This window comes from Hemiscyllium ocellatum, unplaced genomic scaffold (genome assembly GCF_020745735.1).
Source record: "Hemiscyllium ocellatum isolate sHemOce1 unplaced genomic scaffold, sHemOce1.pat.X.cur. scaffold_233_pat_ctg1, whole genome shotgun sequence".
Taxonomy (NCBI): domain Eukaryota; kingdom Metazoa; phylum Chordata; class Chondrichthyes; order Orectolobiformes; family Hemiscylliidae; genus Hemiscyllium; species Hemiscyllium ocellatum.
The window spans coordinates 1,015,427-1,035,913 of record NW_026868055.1 but is presented as its reverse complement, the minus strand read 5'-3'; the positions used below and the strand labels follow the sequence as shown (position 1 = coordinate 1,035,913).

General features: G+C 45.8%; 7 non-coding genes across 7 annotated transcripts; all 7 read left to right on the top strand.

The window, feature by feature from the left end:
* Positions 1 to 495: 495 nt before the first annotated feature.
* Positions 496 to 568, top strand: trnav-aac (transfer RNA valine (anticodon AAC)). Its single transcript has one exon. It is a non-coding gene; the product is annotated as a tRNA-Val (tRNA).
* A 3,205-nt stretch (positions 569 to 3,773) lies between these two features.
* trnav-aac (transfer RNA valine (anticodon AAC)) lies at positions 3,774 to 3,846 on the top strand. The gene has a single exon. It is a non-coding gene; the product is annotated as a tRNA-Val (tRNA).
* Positions 3,847 to 7,052: 3,206 nt separating this feature from the next.
* trnav-aac (transfer RNA valine (anticodon AAC)) lies at positions 7,053 to 7,125 on the top strand. The gene has a single exon. It is a non-coding gene; the product is annotated as a tRNA-Val (tRNA).
* Positions 7,126 to 10,334: 3,209 nt separating this feature from the next.
* trnav-aac (transfer RNA valine (anticodon AAC)) lies at positions 10,335 to 10,407 on the top strand. Its single transcript has one exon. It is a non-coding gene; the product is annotated as a tRNA-Val (tRNA).
* Positions 10,408 to 13,618: 3,211 nt separating this feature from the next.
* Positions 13,619 to 13,691, top strand: trnav-aac (transfer RNA valine (anticodon AAC)). The gene has a single exon. It is a non-coding gene; the product is annotated as a tRNA-Val (tRNA).
* Positions 13,692 to 16,900: 3,209 nt separating this feature from the next.
* trnav-aac (transfer RNA valine (anticodon AAC)) lies at positions 16,901 to 16,973 on the top strand. The gene has a single exon. It is a non-coding gene; the product is annotated as a tRNA-Val (tRNA).
* Positions 16,974 to 20,183: 3,210 nt separating this feature from the next.
* Positions 20,184 to 20,256, top strand: trnav-aac (transfer RNA valine (anticodon AAC)). Its single transcript has one exon. It is a non-coding gene; the product is annotated as a tRNA-Val (tRNA).
* Positions 20,257 to 20,487: the final 231 nt, after the last annotated feature.

The following is a 20,487-nucleotide window of genomic DNA, read 5'->3' as shown; positions in this document are numbered from 1 at the left end:
CAATCCCTCTGAACCCATCCTATCCAGAAACTGATCCGATTACCATTGCAATTTTCTGAGTGCAATAGCCTCCTCCACTTCCTCTGGTAGCTCATTCCATACACGCACAACCTTGTGTGTGGGAAATGTGCCTCAGTTCCTTTGTCAATTTCAGAGCACTCACCTTAAACCTATGCTCCCGAGTTTCCAACTCACCCTAGCTTGGGTAAAACACGTAAATACTCAGTTCAAAACCCTTCCATAAAATCATGTCGCAGCCGTTATGCTGCCGGGAAACTTGTCCCAGCCTATTCCACCTCACTCTACAGTCCAAACATTGACCAGATCCTTGTCTATATTTTGTCACCAATTTCACGTTTGTTTTTTAAAAAATTTTTCAAGATGTCAATTACCCTGGACAACAACGCGCTATTGGAAAAAGAAAGGTGAAACGTAGAATGGCTTCAACTTTCAGTGCTGGATGCCACAGAGCCGCGGCGCGGCCGGCACAGGCTTGTTTCTGTAGTGTAGTGGTCATCACATTCGCCTAACACGCGAAAGGTCCCCAGTTCGAAACTGGGCAGAAACTGCTTTGTTCTTCAATTGCAGCCTTTTACACGGACAAGAACGGAGCTTTCTTGCTTGCTTTCCCATCTGCAAACCTGCCTTCGAAATCGCTCGAACAAATCTGCTCTCTTTGTGAAATGTAATGCAATTCCATTAAATTCGTTTGCAAAGCATTGTAAAGGTTTTCTCCAAGCTGGGTCTGATCATATGCCATTCTGTTTCAGAGTGTAGTTACCGCGTTCTGAATCTTCCACAAAAAGCAGTACCGCATTTGCATTCCTTGCGCAGGCGGGCCGGTTCAAAGACAGGGAAGAAGCTGATGAGCTGATGTCACAGTACGCCACGGATTCCTCAACTGGTCTGTCTGACAAATGTACCCCAAAGTCGTCTCTGCAAGGCCTCATTTGGAAGCTGCCTGTCGTTATTCAACGTGCGAGAATTGGCAGCAGAGGTGCTGAATCATGGTTTGGATCAGTTCGCACGTTATAGTGACTCATTCAATCAGCAACAGCAATGAAAGAAATTACACTCTCAGAGGAACCTCTGGACTTGTGATTTCATAGCGTCGCTAGTATTAAGGTGAGCCCCGAGATCTAAGCCATGTTGGAACTGTAACGGAGGAATTGACAGAGAGGCTACAGAATGACATCGCAACCTTTTGGTTTTCTTTAAATCACTGACGAGCAGGAAAATGTAAACGGGAGGGCGAGTGGGAAAGTGAGGCAGTTGCAGCTCTGGTGAAACTCCTTCTTTGTGAGTCACTCAGCAACAAGAGACGTGAAGGTGACTCATGCGGGAGAGCTCTTCACATTGAGAACAAAAAGCACTCAAGGGCAGTTAGCACCTCTTCCGCAGTGGGGGTGGGGTGAGTAGGAACTTCTGTTACCATGTTCAGAAACTGCCTTTTAAATTGACGTGAGCAGAAACTGCATTTCTAATAAGCATCATGGAGTTTAGCAAAATTTATTGAGTCGCTTCTTGTCGATTCCCACACAGGTTTCCTATTCAGTTGGTATCGATGTGGCTCATGTCCAGGTGTGAACATCCCTGCAGCCAATTGCACGGTTAAGGTAAAAGGCAAGGAAAGTGCATCTCGAACTGGCCCCGAGGTCAGAGCATCCTCCCAATGTGATCTGTCGTTCTCGGGTTGTAATGCTACCTCCGGTTTTAGGGTGGAGAACATTCTTTGGAACTCTTATTCTGCAAAACAGACACAGTGACTGAAACGATGCTGCACGGTATAATGTGGAACACGGCCTGCTCAGCTTTGTGCATTTTCTCTGTAGTCCGGTGTGTTTTGTGTTCCGTGTAAATGTGGAAGTTGTCCTGTTTCCAGCAATGGGTGAAATCATTCAGCAAAGCAAGAATCGAAATTGAAGTAATGTCAAGCAGCTCATGGTGATTTGACCAAATCATAACCGAACATATATTCTCATGCAGTCAAAGATACATTTCTGGTTGAAAAGAGTCTGAGAAGATAGACTCAGCTTACCATTGATTTTTGCCTGGATTGATGGGATTTCATTATCTGCTGCGAAATTGTCATTGTAGCTGGGCACATCCAGCAGCTGTGCGAGTCGGAGTGGGACCATGGAACCCTTTTCATGTGACTTAGCATGTGTGGTTATGCAGGAGCACAATCCGAAATGCAAGAAAATGCGCGGCGGCGCGGTCTGGTAGTGTGGCCGAGCGGTCTAAGGCGCTGGATCCAGGTTCCTGTTCTGTAAATGGCGAGTTCGAATCCCACCACTGCCATTTCAGCTGGTCAGCTCCACCGCCGCAGCATCGTTAAAATGCTGCTTCGATCCCCGCTGCGTTGATGTTCCAGGGTATTTTGTGAAGTCTCTCTGCTGTCATGATGGTGCTCGCCACCCCTGCAGAAAATCGCAACAGCTCAGCGCTTGGTTTACGTTCCAGGCAAGTTGAGTTTTTACTGGAACCGAATGGAGACTGTTATTTCATCGCTGTTGTGAAACAAAGTCCTGCGCTGAGTCGATTCATCGTTATTTGGCTTTCTGGCGAATGGGAAATTCTTTCCACTGAATATGTTATTGAATTTCTCCCATTTCCTTCATTTCCGTCTTGGAGACACCGGAAGGGAAAGGTAATCTAATCGAGACTGTGATTGGTGAAATTCACTTTTTTATGGCCCATACTTATTATATTCTTTCTTTCTCTCTTTTCAGCATTGTCTGGGAAGTGGTGGTGCACTAAGGCTGCAGTATGTTTGAAAGAGTAGTTTGGAATTGCCCAGTTGTTAGTTGTGAGGTTACTTTATGCCTCATGCCCTCGGACTGTCTCACATTTAGCATTCATGCTTCGCTGTGTCTGAACATGCATTAGGTATGCCAGTTTTGTTTGTGTTCCGTGTTAAATGCTTTCTGTTTGCGATTCGCTCAATACATTACGAGTTAACAGGGGTTCTGAGGTAACTTCCAGCAGCAAAAATCCTCAACTGAGGATCTGGGAAAACTTCACGAAGTATGGTCAGTCACAGCAAAAGTAAGGAAGTCGTTCGTTTCTGCAGTGTTTCACAATACTACCTTTCCCGTGAGCAGTCGAACAGTCTAAATGATTGTGCTACAGACTGCGAAGGCAAGCTCCGCTAAAAAGTAATCCTTTCAAACACAACGTTATTGGGGTACACCGCGTGGAAACAGATACTTTGGGGTATCTCATCCATGCTCACCACATATCCAAAGTTAAACAAGTCCCGTTCCCCAGCATTTGGCCTCAATCCCTCTGAACCCATCCTATCCAGAAACTGATCCGATTACCATTGCAATTTTCTGAGTGCAATAGCCTCCTCCACTTCCTCTGGTAGCTCATTCCATACACGCACAACCTTGTGTGTGGGAAATGTGCCTCAGTTCCTTTGTCAATTTCAGAGCACTCACCTTAAACCTATGCTCCCGAGTTTCCAACTCACCCTAGCTTGGGTAAAAACACGTAAATACTCAGTTCAAAACCCTTCCATAAAATCATGTCGCAGCCGTTATGCTGCCGGGAAACTTGTCCCAGCCTATTCCACCTCACTCTACAGTCCAAACATTGACCAGATCCTTGTCTATATTTTGTCACCAATTTCACGTTTGTTTTTTAAAATTTTTCAAGATGTCAATTACCCTGGACAACAACGCGCTATTGGAAAAAGAAAGGTGAAACGTAGAATGGCTTCACTTTCAGTGCTGGATGCCACAGAGCCGCGGCGCGGCCGGCACAGGCTTGTTTCTGTAGTGTAGTGGTCATCACATTCGCCTAACACGCGAAAGGTCCCCAGTTCGAAACTGGGCAGAAACTGCTTTGTTCTTCAATTGCAGCCTTTTACACGGACAAGAACGGAGCTTTCTTGCTTGCTTTCCCATCTGCAAACCTGCCTTCGAAATCGCTCGAACAAATCTGCTCTCTTTGTGAAATGTAATGCAATTCCATTAAATTCGTTTGCAAAGCATTGTAAAGGTTTTCTCCAAGCTGGGTCTGATCATATGCCATTCTGTTTCAGAGTGTAGTTACCGCGTTCTGAATCTTCCACAAAAAGCAATACCGCATTTGCATTCCTTGCGCAGGCGGGCCGGTTCAAAGACAGGGAAGAAGCTGATGAGCTGATGTCACAGTACGCCACGGATTCCTCAACTGGTCTGTCTGACAAATGTATCCCAAAGTCGTCTCTGCAAGGCCTCATTTGGAAGCTGCCTGTCGTTATTCAACGTGCGAGAATTGGCAGCAGAGGTGCTGAATCATGGTTTGGATCAGTTCGCACGTTATAGTGACTCATTCAATCAGCAACAGCAATGAAAGAAATTACACTCTCAGAGGAACCTCTGGACTTGTGATTTCATAGCGTCGCTAGTATTAAGGTGAGCCCCGAGATCTAAGCCATGTTGGAACTGTAACGGAGGAATTGACAGAGAGGCTACAGAATGACATCGCAACCTTTTGGTTTTCTTTAAATCACTGACGAGCAGGAAAATGTAAACGGGAGGGCGAGTGGGAAAGTGAGGCAGTTGCAGCTCTGGTGAAACTCCTTCTTTGTGAGTCACTCAGCAACAAGAGACGTGAAGGTGACTCATGCGGGAGAGCTCTTCACATTGAGAACAAAAAGCACTCAAGGGCAGTTAGCACCTCTTCCGCAGTGGGGGTGGGGTGAGTAGGAACTTCTGTTACCATGTTCAGAAACTGCCTTTTAAATTGACGTGAGCAGAAACTGCATTTCTAATAAGCATCATGGAGTTTAGCAAAATTTATTGAGTCGCTTCTTGTCGATTCCCACACAGGTTTCCTATTCAGTTGGTATCGATGTGGCTCATGTCCAGGTGTGAACATCCCTGCAGCCAATTGCACGGTTAAGGTAAAAGGCAAGGAAAGTGGCATCTCGAACTGGCCCCGAGGTCAGAGCATCCTCCCAATGTGATCTGTCGTTCTCGGGTTGTAATGCTACCTCCGGTTTTAGGGTGGAGAACATTCTTTGGAACTCTTATTCTGCAAAACAGACACAGTGACTGAAACGATGCTGCACGGTATAATGTGGAACACGGCCTGCTCAGCTTTGTGCATTTTCTCTGTAGTCCGGTGTGTTTTGTGTTCCGTGTAAATGTGGAAGTTGTCCTGTTTCCAGCAATGGGTGAAATCATTCAGCAAAGCAAGAATCGAAATTGAAGTAATGTCAAGCAGCTCATGGTGATTTGACCAAATCATAACCGAACATATATTCTCATGCAGTCAAAGATACATTTCTGGTTGAAAAGAGTCTGAGAAGATAGACTCAGCTTACCATTGATTTTTGCCTGGATTGATGGGATTTCATTATCTGCTGCGAAATTGTCATTGTAGCTGGGCACATCCCAGCAGCTGTGCGAGTCGGAGTGGGACCATGGAACCCTTTTCATGTGACTTAGCATGTGTGGTTATGCAGGAGCACAATCCGAAATGCAAGAAAATGCGCGGCGGCGCGTCTGGTAGTGTGGCCGAGCGGTCTAGGCGCTGGATCCAGGTTCCTGTTCTGTACATGGCGAGTTCGAATCCCACCACTGCCATTTCAGCTGGTCAGCTCCTCCGCCGCAGCATCGTTAAAATGCTGCTTCGATCCCCGCTGCGTTGATGTTCCAGGGGGTATTTTGTGAAGTCTCTCTGCTGTCATGATGGTGCTCGCCACCCCTGCAGAAAATCGCAAACAGCTCAGCGCTTGGTTTACGTTCCAGGCAAGTTGAGTTTTTACTGGAACCGAATGGAGACTGTTATTTCATCGCTGTTGTGAAACAAAGTCCTGCGCTGAGTCGATTCATCGTTATTTGGCTTTCTGGCGAATGGGAAATTCTTTCCACTGAATATGTTATTGAATTTCTCCCATTTCCTTCATTTCCGTCTTGGAGACACCGGAAGGGAAAGGTAATCTAATCGAGACTGTGATTGGTGAAATTCACTTTTTTATGGCCCATACTTATTATATCTTTCTTTCTCTCTTTTCAGCATTGTCTGGGAAGTGGTGGTGCACTAAGGCTGCAGTATGTTTGAAAGAGTAGTTTGGAATTGCCCAGTTGTTAGTTGTGAGGTTACTTTATGCCTCATGCCCTCGGACTGTCTCACATTTAGCATTCATGCTTCGCTGTGTCTGAACATGCATTAGGTATGCCAGTTTTGTTTGTGTTCCGTGTTAAATGCTTTCTGTTTGCGATTCGCTCAATACATTACGAGTTAACAGGGTTCTGAGGTAACTTCCAGCAGCAAAAATCCTCAACTGAGGATCTGGGAAAACTTCACGAAGTATGGTCAGTCACAGCAAAAGTAAGGAAGTCGTTCGTTTCTGCAGTGTTTCACAATACTACCTTTCCCGTGAGCAGTCGAACAGTCTAAATGATTGTGCTACAGACTGCGAAGGCAAGCTCCGCTAAAAAGTAATCCTTTCAAACACAACGTTATTGGGGTACACCGCGTGGAAACAGATACTTTGGGTATCTCATCCATGCTCACCACATATCCAAAGTTAAACAAGTCCCGTTCCCCAGCATTTGGCCTCAATCCCTCTGAACCCATCCTATCCAGAAACTGATCCGATTACCATTGCAATTTTCTGAGTGCAATAGCCTCCTCCACTTCCTCTGGTAGCTCATTCCATACACGCACAACCTTGTGTGTGGGAAATGTGCCTCAGTTCCTTTGTCAATTTCAGAGCACTCACCTTAAACCTATGCTCCCGAGTTTCCAACTCACCCAAGCTTGGGTAAAACACGTAAATACTCAGTTCAAAACCCTTCCATAAAATCATGTCGCAGCCGTTATGCTGCCGGGAAACTTGTCCCAGCCTATTCCACCTCACTCTACAGTCCAAACATTGACCACATCCTTGTCTATATTTTGTCACCAATTTCACGTTTGTTTTTTAAAAATTTTTCAAGATGTCAATTACCCTGGACAACAACGCGCTATTGGAAAAAGAAAGGTGAAACGGAGAATGGCTTCAACTTTCAGTGCTGGATGCCACAGAGCCGCGGCGCGGCCGGCACAGGCTTGTTTCTGTAGTGTAGTGGTCATCACATTCGCCTAACACGCGAAAGGTCCCCAGTTCGAAACTGGGCAGAAACTGCTTTGTTCTTCAATTGCAGCCTTTTACACGGACAAGAACGGAGCTTTCTTGCTTGCTTTCCCATCTGCAAACCTGCCTTCGAAATCGCTCGAACAAATCTGCTCTCTTTGTGAAATGTAATGCAATTCCATTAAATTCGTTTGCAAAGCATTGTAAAGGTTTTCTCCAAGCTGGGTCTGATCATATGCCATTCTGTTTCAGAGTGTAGTTACCGCGTTCTGAATCTTCCACAAAAAGCAATACCGCATTTGCATTCCTTGCGCAGGCGGGCCGGTTCAAAGACAGGGAAGAAGCTGATGAGCTGATGTCACAGTACGCCACGGATTCCTCAACTGGTCTGTCTGACAAATGTACCCCAAAGTCGTCTCTGCAAGGCCTCATTTGGAAGCTGCCTGTCGTTATTCAACGTGCGAGAATTGGCAGCAGAGGTGCTGAATCATGGTTTGGATCAGTTCGCACGTTATAGTGACTCATTCAATCAGCAACAGCAATGAAAGAAATTACACTCTCAGAGGAACCTCTGGACTTGTGATTTCATAGCGTCGCTAGTATTAAGGTGAGCCCCGAGATCTAAGCCATGTTGGAACTGTAACGGAGGAATTGACAGAGAGGCTACAGAATGACATCGCAACCTTTTGGTTTTCTTTAAATCACTGACGAGCAGGAAAATGTAAACGGGAGGGCGAGTGGGAAAGTGAGGCAGTTGCAGCTCTGGTGAAACTCCTTCTTTGTGAGTCACTCAGCAACAAGAGACGTGAAGGTGACTCATGCGGGAGAGCTCTTCACATTGAGAACAAAAAGCACTCAAGGGCAGTTAGCACCTCTTCCGCAGTGGGGGTGGGGTGAGTAGGAACTTCTGTTACCATGTTCAGAAACTGCCTTTTAAATTGACGTGAGCAGAAACTGCATTTCTAATAAGCATCATGGAGTTTAGCAAAATTTATTGAGTCGCTTCTTGTCGATTCCCACACAGGTTTCCTATTCAGTTGGTATCGATGTGGCTCATGTCAGGTGTGAACATCCCTGCAGCCAATTGCACGGTTAAGGTAAAAGGCAAGGAAAGTGGCATCTCGAACTGGCCCCGAGGTCAGAGCATCCTCCCAATGTGATCTGTCGTTCTCGGGTTGTAATGCTACCTCCGGTTTTTAGGGTGGAGAACATTCTTTGGAACTCTTATTCTGCAAAACAGACACAGTGACTGAAACGATGCTGCACGGTATAATGTGGAACACGGCCTGCTCAGCTTTGTGCATTTTCTCTGTAGTCCGGTGTGTTTTGTGTTCCGTGTAAATGTGGAAGTTGTCCTGTTTCCAGCAATGGGTGAAATCATTCAGCAAAGCAAGAATCGAAATTGAAGTAATGTCAAGCAGCTCATGGTGATTTGACCAAATCATAACCGAACATATATTCTCATGCAGTCAAAGATACATTTCTGGTTGAAAAGAGTCTGAGAAGATAGACTCAGCTTACCATTGATTTTTGCCTGGATTGATGGGATTTCATTATCTGCTGCGAAATTGTCATTGTAGCTGGGCACATCCCAGCAGCTGTGCGAGTCGGAGTGGGACCATGGAACCCTTTTCATGTGACTTAGCATGTGTGGTTATGCAGGAGCACAATCCGAAATGCAAGAAAATGCGCGGCGGCGCTGTCTGGTAGTGTGGCCGAGCGGTCTAAGGCGCTGGATCCAGGTTCCTGTTCTGTACATGGCGAGTTCGAATCCCACCACTGCCATTTCAGCTGGTCAGCTCCACCGCCGCAGCATCGTTAAAATGCTGCTTCGATCCCCGCTGCGTTGATGTTCCAGGGGTATTTTGTGAAGTCTCTCTGCTGTCATGATGGTGCTCGCCACCCCTGCAGAAAATCGCAAACAGCTCAGCGCTTGGTTTACGTTCCAGGCAAGTTGAGTTTTTACTGGAACCGAATGGAGACTGTTATTTCATCGCTGTTGTGAAACAAAGTCCTGCGCTGAGTCGATTCATCGTTATTTGGCTTTCTGGCGAATGGGAAATTCTTTCCACTGAATATGTTATTGAATTTCTCCCATTTCCTTCATTTCCGTCTTGGAGACACCGGAAGGGAAAGGTAATCTAATCGAGACTGTGATTGGTGAAATTCACTTTTTTATGGCCCATAATTATTATATTCCTTCTTTCTCTCTTTTCAGCATTGTCTGGGAAGTGGTGGTGCACTAAGGCGGCAGTATGTTTGAAAGAGTAGTTTGGAATTGCCCAGTTGTTAGTTGTGAGGTTACTTTATGCCTCATGCCCTCGGACTGTCTCACATTTAGCATTCATGCTTCGCTGTGTCTGAACATGCATTAGGTATGCCAGTTTTGTTTGTGTTCCGTGTTAAATGCTTTCTGTTTGCGATTCGCTCAATACATTACGAGTTAACAGGGGTTCTGAGGTAACTTCCAGCAGCAAAAATCCTCAACTGAGGATCTGGGAAAACTTCACGAAGTATGGTCAGTCACAGCAAAAGTAAGGAAGTCGTTCGTTTCTGCAGTGTTTCACAATACTACCTTTCCCGTGAGCAGTCGAACAGTCTAAATGATTGTGCTACAGACTGCGAAGGCAAGCTCCGCTAAAAAGTAATCCTTTCAAACACAACGTTATTGGGGTACACCGCGTGGAAACAGATACTTTGGGGTATCTCATCCATGCTCACCACATATCCAAAGTTAAACAAGTCCCGTTCCCCAGCATTTGGCCTCAATCCCTCTGAACCCATCCTATCCAGAAACTGATCCGATTACCATTGCAATTTTCTGAGTGCAATAGCCTCCTCCACTTCCTCTGGTAGCTCATTCCATACACGCACAACCTTGTGTGTGGGAAATGTGCCTCAGTTCCTTTGTCAATTTCAGAGCACTCACCTTAAACCTATGCTCCCGAGTTTCCAACTCACCCTAGCTTGGGTAAAACACGTAAATACTCAGTTCAAAACCCTTCCATAAAATCATGTCGCAGCCGTTATGCTGCCGGGAAACTTGTCCCAGCCTATTCCACCTCACTCTACAGTCCAAACATTGACCAGATCCTTGTCTATATTTTGTCACCAATTTCACGTTTTTTTTTTAAAATTTTTCAAGATGTCAATTACCCTGGACAACAACGCGCTATTGGAAAAAGAAAGGTGAAACGTAGAATGGCTTCAACTTTCAGTGCTGGATGCCACAGAGCCGCGGCGCGGCCGGCACAGGCTTGTTTCTGTAGTGTAGTGGTCATCACATTCGCCTAACACGCGAAAGGTCCCCAGTTCGAAACTGGGCAGAAACTGCTTTGTTCTTCAATTGCAGCCTTTTACACGGACAAGAACGGAGCTTTCTTGCTTGCTTTCCCCATCTGCAAACCTGCCTTCGAAATCGCTCGAACAAATCTGCTCTCTTTGTGAAATGTAATGCAATTCCATTAAATTCGTTTGCAAAGCATTGTAAAGGTTTTCTCCAAGCTGGGTCTGATCATATGCCATTCTGTTTCAGAGTGTAGTTACCGCGTTCTGAATCTTCCACAAAAAGCAATACCGCATTTGCATTCCTTGCGCAGGCGGGCCGGTTCAAAGACAGGGAAGAAGCTGATGAGCTGATGTCACAGTACGCCACGGATTCCTCAACTACTCTGTCTGACAAATGTACCCCAAAGTCGTCTCTGCAAGGCCTCATTTGGAAGCTGCCTGTCGTTATTCAACGTGCGAGAATTGGCAGCAGAGGTGCTGAATCATGGTTTGGATCAGTTCGCACGTTATAGTGACTCATTCAATCAGCAACAGCAATGAAAGAAATTACACTCTCAGAGGAACCTCTGGACTTGTGATTTCATAGCGTCGCTAGTATTAAGGTGAGCCCCGAGATCTAAGCCATGTTGGAACTGTAACGGAGGAATTGACAGAGAGGCTACAGAATGACATCGCAACCTTTTGGTTTTCTTTAAATCACTGACGAGCAGGAAAATGTAAACGGGAGGGCGAGTGGGAAAGTGAGGCAGTTGCAGCTCTGGTGAAACTCCTTCTTTGTGAGTCACTCAGCAACAAGAGACGTGAAGGTGACTCATGCGGGAGAGCTCTTCACATTGAGAACAAAAAGCACTCAAGGGCAGTTAGCACCTCTTCCGCAGTGGGGGTGGGGTGAGTAGGAACTTCTGTTACCATGTTCAGAAACTGCCTTTTAAATTGACGTGAGCAGAAACTGCATTTCTAATAAGCATCATGGAGTTTAGCAAAATTTATTGAGTCGCTTCTTGTCGATTCCCACACAGGTTTCCTATTCAGTTGGTATCGATGTGGCTCATGTCCAGGTGTGAACATCCCTGCAGCCAATTGCACGGTTAAGGTAAAAGGCAAGGAAAGTGGCATCTCGAACTGGCCCCGAGGTCAGAGCATCCTCCCAATGTGATCTGTCGTTCTCGGGTTGTAATGCTACCTCCGGTTTTAGGGTGGAGAACATTCTTTGGAACTCTTATTCTGCAAAACAGACACAGTGACTGAAACGATGCTGCACGGTATAATGTGGAACACGGCCTGCTCAGCTTTGTGCATTTTCTCTGTAGTCCGGTGTGTTTTGTGTTCCGTGTAAATGTGGAAGTTGTCCTGTTTCCAGCAATGGGTGAAATCATTCAGCAAAGCAAGAATCGAAATTGAAGTAATGTCAAGCAGCTCATGGTGATTTGACCAAATCATAACCGAACATATATTCTCATGCAGTCAAAGATACATTTCTGGTTGAAAAGAGTCTGAGAAGATAGACTCAGCTTACCATTGATTTTTGCCTGGATTGATGGGATTTCATTATCTGCTGCGAAATTGTCATTGTAGCTGGGCACATCCCAGCAGCTGTGCGAGTCGGAGTGGGACCATGGAACCCTTTTCATGTGACTTAGCATGTGTGGTTATGCAGGAGCACAATCCGAAATGCAAGAAAATGCGCGGCGGCGCTGTCTGGTAGTGTGGCCGAGCGGTCTAAGGCGCTGGATCCAGGTTCCTGTTCTGTACATGGCGAGTTCGAATCCCACCACTGCCATTTCAGCTGGTCAGCTCCACCGCCGCAGCATCGTTAAAATGCTGCTTCGATCCCCGCTGCGTTGATGTTCCAGGGGTATTTTGTGAAGTCTCTCTGCTGTCATGATGGTGCTCGCCACCCCTGCAGAAAATCGCAAACAGCTCAGCGCTTGGTTTACGTTCCAGGCAAGTTGAGTTTTTACTGGAACCGAATGGAGACTGTTATTTCATCGCTGTTGTGAAACAAAGTCCTGCGCTGAGTCGATTCATCGTTATTTGGCTTTCTGGCGAATGGGAAATTCTTTCCACTGAATATGTTATTGAATTTCTCCCATTTCCTTCATTTCCGTCTTGGAGACACCGGAAGGGAAAGGTAATCTAATCGAGACTGTGATTGGTGAAATTCACTTTTTTATGGCCCATACTTATTATATTCTTTCTTTCTCTCTTTTCAGCATTGTCTGGGAAGTGGTGGTGCACTAAGGCGGCAGTATGTTTGAAAGAGTAGTTTGGAATTGCCCAGTTGTTAGTTGTGAGGTTACTTTATGCCTCATGCCCTCGGACTGTCTCACATTTAGCATTCATGCTTCGCTGTGTCTGAACATGCATTAGGTATGCCAGTTTTGTTTGTGTTCCGTGTTAAATGCTTTCTGTTTGCGATTCGCTCAATACATTACGAGTTAACAGGGCTTCTGAGGTAACTTCCAGCAGCAAAAATCCTCAACTGAGGATCTGGGAAAACTTCACGAAGTATGGTCAGTCACAGCAAAAGTAAGGAAGTCGTTCGTTTCTGCAGTGTTTCACAATACTACCTTTCCCGTGAGCAGTCGAACAGTCTAAATGATTGTGCTACAGACTGCGAAGGCAAGCTCCGCTAAAAAGTAATCCTTTCAAACACAACGTTATTGGGGTACACCGCGTGGAAACAGATACTTTGGGGTATCTCATCCATGCTCACCACATATCCAAAGTTAAACAAGTCCCGTTCCCCAGCATTTGGCCTCAATCCCTCTGAACCCATCCTATCCAGAAACTGATCCGATTACCATTGCAATTTTCTGAGTGCAATAGCCTCCTCCACTTCCTCTGGTAGCTCATTCCATACACGCACAACCTTGTGTGTGGGAAATGTGCCTCAGTTCCTTTGTCAATTTCAGAGCACTCACCTTAAACCTATGCTCCCGAGTTTCCAACTCACCCTAGCTTGGGTAAAACACGTAAATACTCAGTTCAAAACCCTTCCATAAAATCATGTCGCAGCCGTTATGCTGCCGGGAAACTTGTCCCAGCCTATTCCACCTCACTCTACAGTCCAAACATTGACCAGATCCTTGTCTATATTTTGTCACCAATTTCACGTTTGTTTTTTAAAAATTTTTCAAGATGTCAATTACCCTGGACAACAACGCGCTATTGGAAAAAGAAAGGTGAAACGTAGAATGGCTTCAACTTTCAGTGCTGGATGCCACAGAGCCGCGGCGCGGCCGGCACAGGCTTGTTTCTGTAGTGTAGTGGTCATCACATTCGCCTAACACGCGAAAGGTCCCCAGTTCGAAACTGGGCAGAAACTGCTTTGTTCTTCAATTGCAGCCTTTTACACGGACAAGAACGGAGCTTTCTTGCTTGCTTTCCCATCTGCAAACCTGCCTTCGAAATCGCTCGAACAAATCTGCTCTCTTTGTGAAATGTAATGCAATTCCATTAAATTCGTTTGCAAAGCATTGTAAAGGTTTTCTCCAAGCTGGGTCTGATCATATGCCATTCTGTTTCAGAGTGTAGTTACCGCGTTCTGAATCTTCCACAAAAAGCAATACCGCATTTGCATTCCTTGCGCAGGCGGGCCGGTTCAAAGACAGGGAAGAAGCTGATGAGCTGATGTCACAGTACGCCACGGATTCCTCAACTGGTCTGTCTGACAAATGTACCCCAAAGTCGTCTCTGCAAGGCCTCATTTGGAAGCTGCCTGTCGTTATTCAACGTGCGAGAATTGGCAGCAGAGGTGCTGAATCATGGTTTGGATCAGTTCGCACGTTATAGTGACTCATTCAATCAGCAACAGCAATGAAAGAAATTACACTCTCAGAGGAACCTCTGGACTTGTGATTTCATAGCGTCGCTAGTATTAAGGTGAGCCCCGAGATCTAAGCCATGTTGGAACTGTAACGGAGGAATTGACAGAGAGGCTACAGAATGACATCGCAACCTTTTGGTTTTCTTTAAATCACTGACGAGCAGGAAAATGTAAACGGGAGGGCGAGTGGGAAAGTGAGGCAGTTGCAGCTCTGGTGAAACTCCTTCTTTGTGAGTCACTCAGCAACAAGAGACGTGAAGGTGACTCATGCGGGAGAGCTCTTCACATTGAGAACAAAAAGCACTCAAGGGCAGTTAGCACCTCTTCCGCAGTGGGGGTGGGGTGAGTAGGAACTTCTGTTACCATGTTCAGAAACTGCCTTTTAAATTGACGTGAGCAGAAACTGCATTTCTAATAAGCATCATGGAGTTTAGCAAAATTTATTGAGTCGCTTCTTGTCGATTCCCACACAGGTTTCCTATTCAGTTGGTATCGATGTGGCTCATGTCCAGGTGTGAACATCCCTGCAGCCAATTGCACGGTTAAGGTAAAAGGCAAGGAAAGTGGCATCTCGAACTGGCCCCGAGGTCAGAGCATCCTCCCAATGTGATCTGTCGTTCTCGGTTGTAATGCTACCTCCGGTTTTAGGGTGGAGAACATTCTTTGGAACTCTTATTCTGCAAAACAGACACAGTGACTGAAACGATGCTGCACGGTATAATGTGGAACACGGCCTGCTCAGCTTTGTGCATTTTCTCTGTAGTCCGGTGTGTTTTGTGTTCCGTGTAAATGTGGAAGTTGTCCTGTTTCCAGCAATGGGTGAAATCATTCAGCAAAGCAAGAATCGAAATTGAAGTAATGTCAAGCAGCTCATGGTGATTTGACCAAATCATAACCGAACATATATTCTCATGCAGTCAAAGATACATTTCTGGTTGAAAAGAGTCTGAGAAGATAGACTCAGCTTACCATTGATTTTTGCCTGGATTGATGGGATTTCATTATCTGCTGCGAAATTGTCATTGTAGCTGGGCACATCCCAGCAGCTGTGCGAGTCGGAGTGGGACCATGGAACCCTTTTCATGTGACTTAGCATGTGTGGTTATGCAGGAGCACAATCCGAAATGCAAGAAAATGCGCGGCGGCGCGGTCTGGTAGTGTGGCCGAGCGGTCTAAGGCGCTGGATCCCGGTTCCTGTTCTGTAAATGGCGAGTTCGAATCCCACCACTGCCATTTCGGCTGGTCAGCTCCTCCGCCGCAGCATCGTTAAAATGCTGCTTCGATCCCCGCTGCGTTGATGTTCCAGGGGTATTTTGTGAAGTCTCTCTGCTGTCATGATGGTGCTCGCCACCCCTGCAGAAAATCGCAAACAGCTCAGCGCTTGGTTTACGTTCCAGGCAAGTTGAGTTTTTACTGGAACCGAATGGAGACTGTTATTTCATCGCTGTTGTGAAACAAAGTCCTGCGCTGAGTCGATTCATCGTTATTTGGCTTTCTGGCGAATGGGAAATTCTTTCCACTGAATATGTTATTGAATTTCTCCCATTTCCTTCATTTCCGTCTTGGAGACACCGGAAGGGAAAGGTAATCTAATCGAGACTGTGATTGGTGAAATTCACTTTTTTATGGCCCATACTTATTATATTCTTTCTTTCTCTCTTTTCAGCATTGTCTGGGAAGTGGTGGTGCACTAAGGCGGCAGTATGTTTGAAAGAGTAGTTTGGAATTGCCCAGTTGTTAGTTGTGAGGTTACTTTATGCCTCATGCCCTCGGACTGTCTCACATTTAGCATTCATGCTTCGCTGTGTCTGAACATGCATTAGGTATGCCAGTTTTGTTTGTGTTCCGTGTTAAATGCTTTCTGTTTGCGATTCGCTCAATACATTACGAGTTAACAGGGGTTCTGAGGTAACTTCCAGCAGCAAAAATCCTCAACTGAGGATCTGGGAAAACTTCACGAAGTATGGTCAGTCACAGCAAAAGTAAGGAAGTCGTTCGTTTCTGCAGTGTTTCACAATACTACCTTTCCCGTGAGCAGTCGAACAGTCTAAATGATTGTGCTACAGACTGCGACGGCAAGCTCCGCTAAAAAGTAATCCTTTCAAACACAACGTTATTGGGGTACACCGCGTGGAAACAGATACTTTGGTGTATCTCATCCATGCTCACCACATATCCAAAGTTAAACAAGTCCCGTTCCCCAGCATTTGGCCTCAATCCCTCTGAACCCATCCTATCCAGAAACTGATCCGATTACCATTGCAATTTTCTGAGTGCAATAGCCTCCTCCACTTCCTCTGGTAGCTCATTCCATACACGCACAACCTTGTGTGTGGGAAATGTGCCTCAGTTCCTTTGTCAATTTCAGAGCACTCACCTTAAACCTATGCTCCCGAGTTTCCAACTCACCCTAGCTTGGGTAAAACACGTAAATACTCAGTTCAAAACCCTTCCATAAAATCATGTCGCAGCCGTTATGCTGCCGGGAAACTTGTCCCAGCCTATTCCACCTCACTCTACAGTCCAAACATTGACCAGATCCTTGTCTATATTTTGTCACCAATTTCACGTTTGTTTTTTAAAAATTTTTCAAGATGTCAATTACCCTGGACAACAACGCGCTATTGGAAAAAGAAAGGTGAAACGTAGAATGGCTTCAACTTTCAGTGCTGGATGCCACAGAGCCGCGGCGCGGCCGGCACAGGCTTGTTTCTGTAGTGTAGTGGTCATCACATTCGCCTAACACGCGAAAGGTCCCCAGTTCGAAACTGGGCAGAAACTGCTTTGTTCTTCAATTGCAGCCTTTTACACGGACAAGAACGGAGCTTTCTTGCTTGCTTTCCCATCTGCAAACCTGCCTTCGAAATCGCTCGAACAAATCTGCTCTCTTTGTGAAATGTAATGCAATTCCATTAAATTCGTTTGCAAAGCATTGTAAAGGTTTTCTCCAAGCTGGGTCTGATCATATGCCATTCTGTTTCAGAGTGTAGTTACCGCGTTCTGAATCTTCCACAAAAAGCAATACCGCATTTGCATTCCTTGCGCAGGCGGGCCGGTTCAAAGACAGGGAAGAAGCTGATGAGCTGATGTCACAGTACGCCACGGATTCCTCAACTAGTCTGTCTGACAAATGTACCCCAAAGTCGTCTCTGCAAGGCCTCATTTGGAAGCTGCCTGTCGTTATTCAACGTGCGAGAATTGGCAGCAGAGGTGCTGAATCATGGTTTGGATCAGTTCGCACGTTATAGTGACTCATTCAATCAGCAACAGCAATGAAAGAAATTACACTCTCAGAGGAACCTCTGGACTTGTGATTTCATAGCGTCGCTAGTATTAAGGTGAGCCCCGAGATCTAAGCCATGTTGGAACTGTAACGGAGGAATTGACAGAGAGGCTACAGAATGACATCGCAACCTTTTGGTTTTCTTTAAATCACTGACGAGCAGGAAAATGTAAACGGGAGGGCGAGTGGGAAAGTGAGGCAGTTGCAGCTCTGGTGAAACTCCTTCTTTGTGAGTCACTCAGCAACAAGAGACGTGAAGGTGACTCATGCGGGAGAGCTCTTCACATTGAGAACAAAAAGCACTCAAGGGCAGTTAGCACCTCTTCCGCAGTGGGGGTGGGGTGAGTAGGAACTTCTGTTACCATGTTCAGAAACTGCCTTTTAAATTGACGTGAGCAGAAACTGCATTTCTAATAAGCATCATGGAGTTTAGCAAAATTTATTGAGTCGCTTCTTGTCGATTCCCACACAGGTTTCCTATTCAGTTGGTATCGATGTGGCTCATGTCCAGGTGTGAACATCCCTGCAGCCAATTGCACGGTTAAGGTAAAAGGCAAGGAAAGTGGCATCTCGAACTGGCCCCGAGGTCAGAGCATCCTCCCAATGTGATCTGTCGTTCTCGGGTTGTAATGCTACCTCCGGTTTTAGGGTGGAGAACATTCTTTGGAACTCTTATTCTGCAAAACAGACACAGTGACTGAAACGATGCTGCACGGTATAATGTGGAACACGGCCTGCTCAGCTTTGTGCATTTTCTCTGTAGTCCGGTGTGTTTTGTGTTCCGTGTAAATGTGGAAGTTGTCCTGTTTCCAGCAATGGGTGAAATCATTCAGCAAAGCAAGAATCGAAATTGAAGTAATGTCAAGCAGCTCATGGTGATTTGACCAAATCATAACCGAACATATATTCTCATGCAGTCAAAGATACATTTCTGGTTGAAAAGAGTCTGAGAAGATAGACTCAGCTTACCATTGATTTTTGCCTGGATTGATGGGATTTCATTATCTGCTGCGAAATTGTCATTGTAGCTGGGCACATCCCAGCAGCTGTGCGAGTCGGAGTGGGACCATGGAACCCTTTTCATGTGACTTAGCATGTGTGGTTATGCAGGAGCACAATCCGAAATGCAAGAAAATGCGCGGCGGCGCGGTTTGGTAGCGTGGCCGAGCGGTCTAAGGCGCTGGATCCCGGTTCCTGTTCTGTACATGGCGAGTTCGAATCCCACCACTGCCATTTCAGCTGGTCAGCTCCACCGCCGCAGCATCGTTAAAATGCTGCTTCGATCCCCGCTGCGTTGATGTTCCAGGGGTATTTTGTGAAGTCTCTCTGCTGTCATGATGGTGCTCGCCACCCCTGCAGAAAATCGCAAACAGCTCAGCGCTTGGTTTACGTTCCAGGCAAGTTGAGTTTTTACTGGAACCGAATGGAGACTGTTATTTCATCGCTGTTGTGAAACAAAGTCCTGCGCTGAGTCGATTCATCGTTATTTGGCTTTCTGGCGAATGGGAAATTCTTTCCACTGAATGTGTTATTGAATTTCTCCCATTTCCTTCATTTCCGTCTTGGAGACACCGGAAGGGAAAGGTAATCTAATCGAGACTGTGATTGGTGAAATTCACTTTTTTATGGCCCATAATTATTATATTCCTTCTTTCTCTCTTTTCAGCATTGTCTGGGAAGTGGTGGTGCACTAAGGCGGCAGTATGTTTGAAAGAGTAGTTTGGAATTGCCCAGTTGTTAGTTGTGAGGTTACTTTATGCCTCATGTCCTCGGACTGTCTCACATTTAGCATTCATGCTTCGCTGTGTCTGAACATGCATTAGGTATGCCAGTTTTGTTTGTGTTCCGTGTTAAATGCTTTCTGTTTGCGATTCGCTCAATACATTACGAGTTAACAGGGCTTCTGAGGTAACTTCCAGCAGCAAAAATCCTCAACTGAGGATCTGGGAAAACTTCACGAAGTATGGTCAGTCACAGCAAAAGTAAGGAAGTCGTTCGTTTCTGCAGTGTTTCACAATACTACCTTTCCCGTGAGCAGTCGAACAGTCTAAATGATTGTGCTACAGACTGCGAAGGCAAGCTCCGCTAAAAAGTAATCCTTTCAAACACAACGTTATTGGGGTACACCGCGTGGAAACAGATACTTTGGGGTATCTCATCCATGCTCACCACATATCCAAAGTTAAACAAGTCCCGTTCCCCAGCATTTGGCCTCAATCCCTCTGAACCCATCCTATCCAGAAACTGATCCGATTACCATTGCAATTTTCTGAGTGCAATAGCCTCCTCCACTTCCTCTGGTAGCTCATTCCATACACGCACAACCTTGTGTGTGGGAAATGTGCCTCAGTTCCTTTGTCAATTTCAGAGCACTCACCTTAAACCTATGCTCCCGAGTTTCCAACTCACCCTAGCTTGGGTAAAACACGTAAATACTCAGTTCAAAACCCTTCCATAAAATCATGTCGCAGCCGTTATGCTGCCGGGAAACTTGTCCCAGCCTATTCCACCTCACTCTACAGTCCAAACATTGACCACATCCTTGTCTATATTTTGTCACCAATTTCACGTTTGTTTTTTAAAAATTTTTCAAGATGTCAATTACCCTGGACAACAACGCGCTATTGGAAAAAGAAAGGTGAAACGTAGAATGGCTTCAACTTTCAGTGCTGGATGCCACAGAGCCGCGGCGCGGCCGGCACAGGCTTGTTTCTGTAGTGTAGTGGTCATCACATTCGCCTAACACGCGAAAGGTCCCCAGTTCGAAACTGGGCAGAAACTGCTTTGTTCTTCAATTGCAGCCTTTTACACGGACAAGAACGGAGCTTTCTTGCTTGCTTTCCCATCTGCAAACCTGCCTTCGAAATCGCTCGAACAAATCTGCTCTCTTTGTGAAATGTAATGCAATTCCATTAAATTCGTTTGCAAAGCATTGTAAAGGTTTTCTCCAAGCTGGGTCTGATCATATGCCATTCTGTTTCAGAGTGTAGTTACCGCGTTCTGAATCTTCCA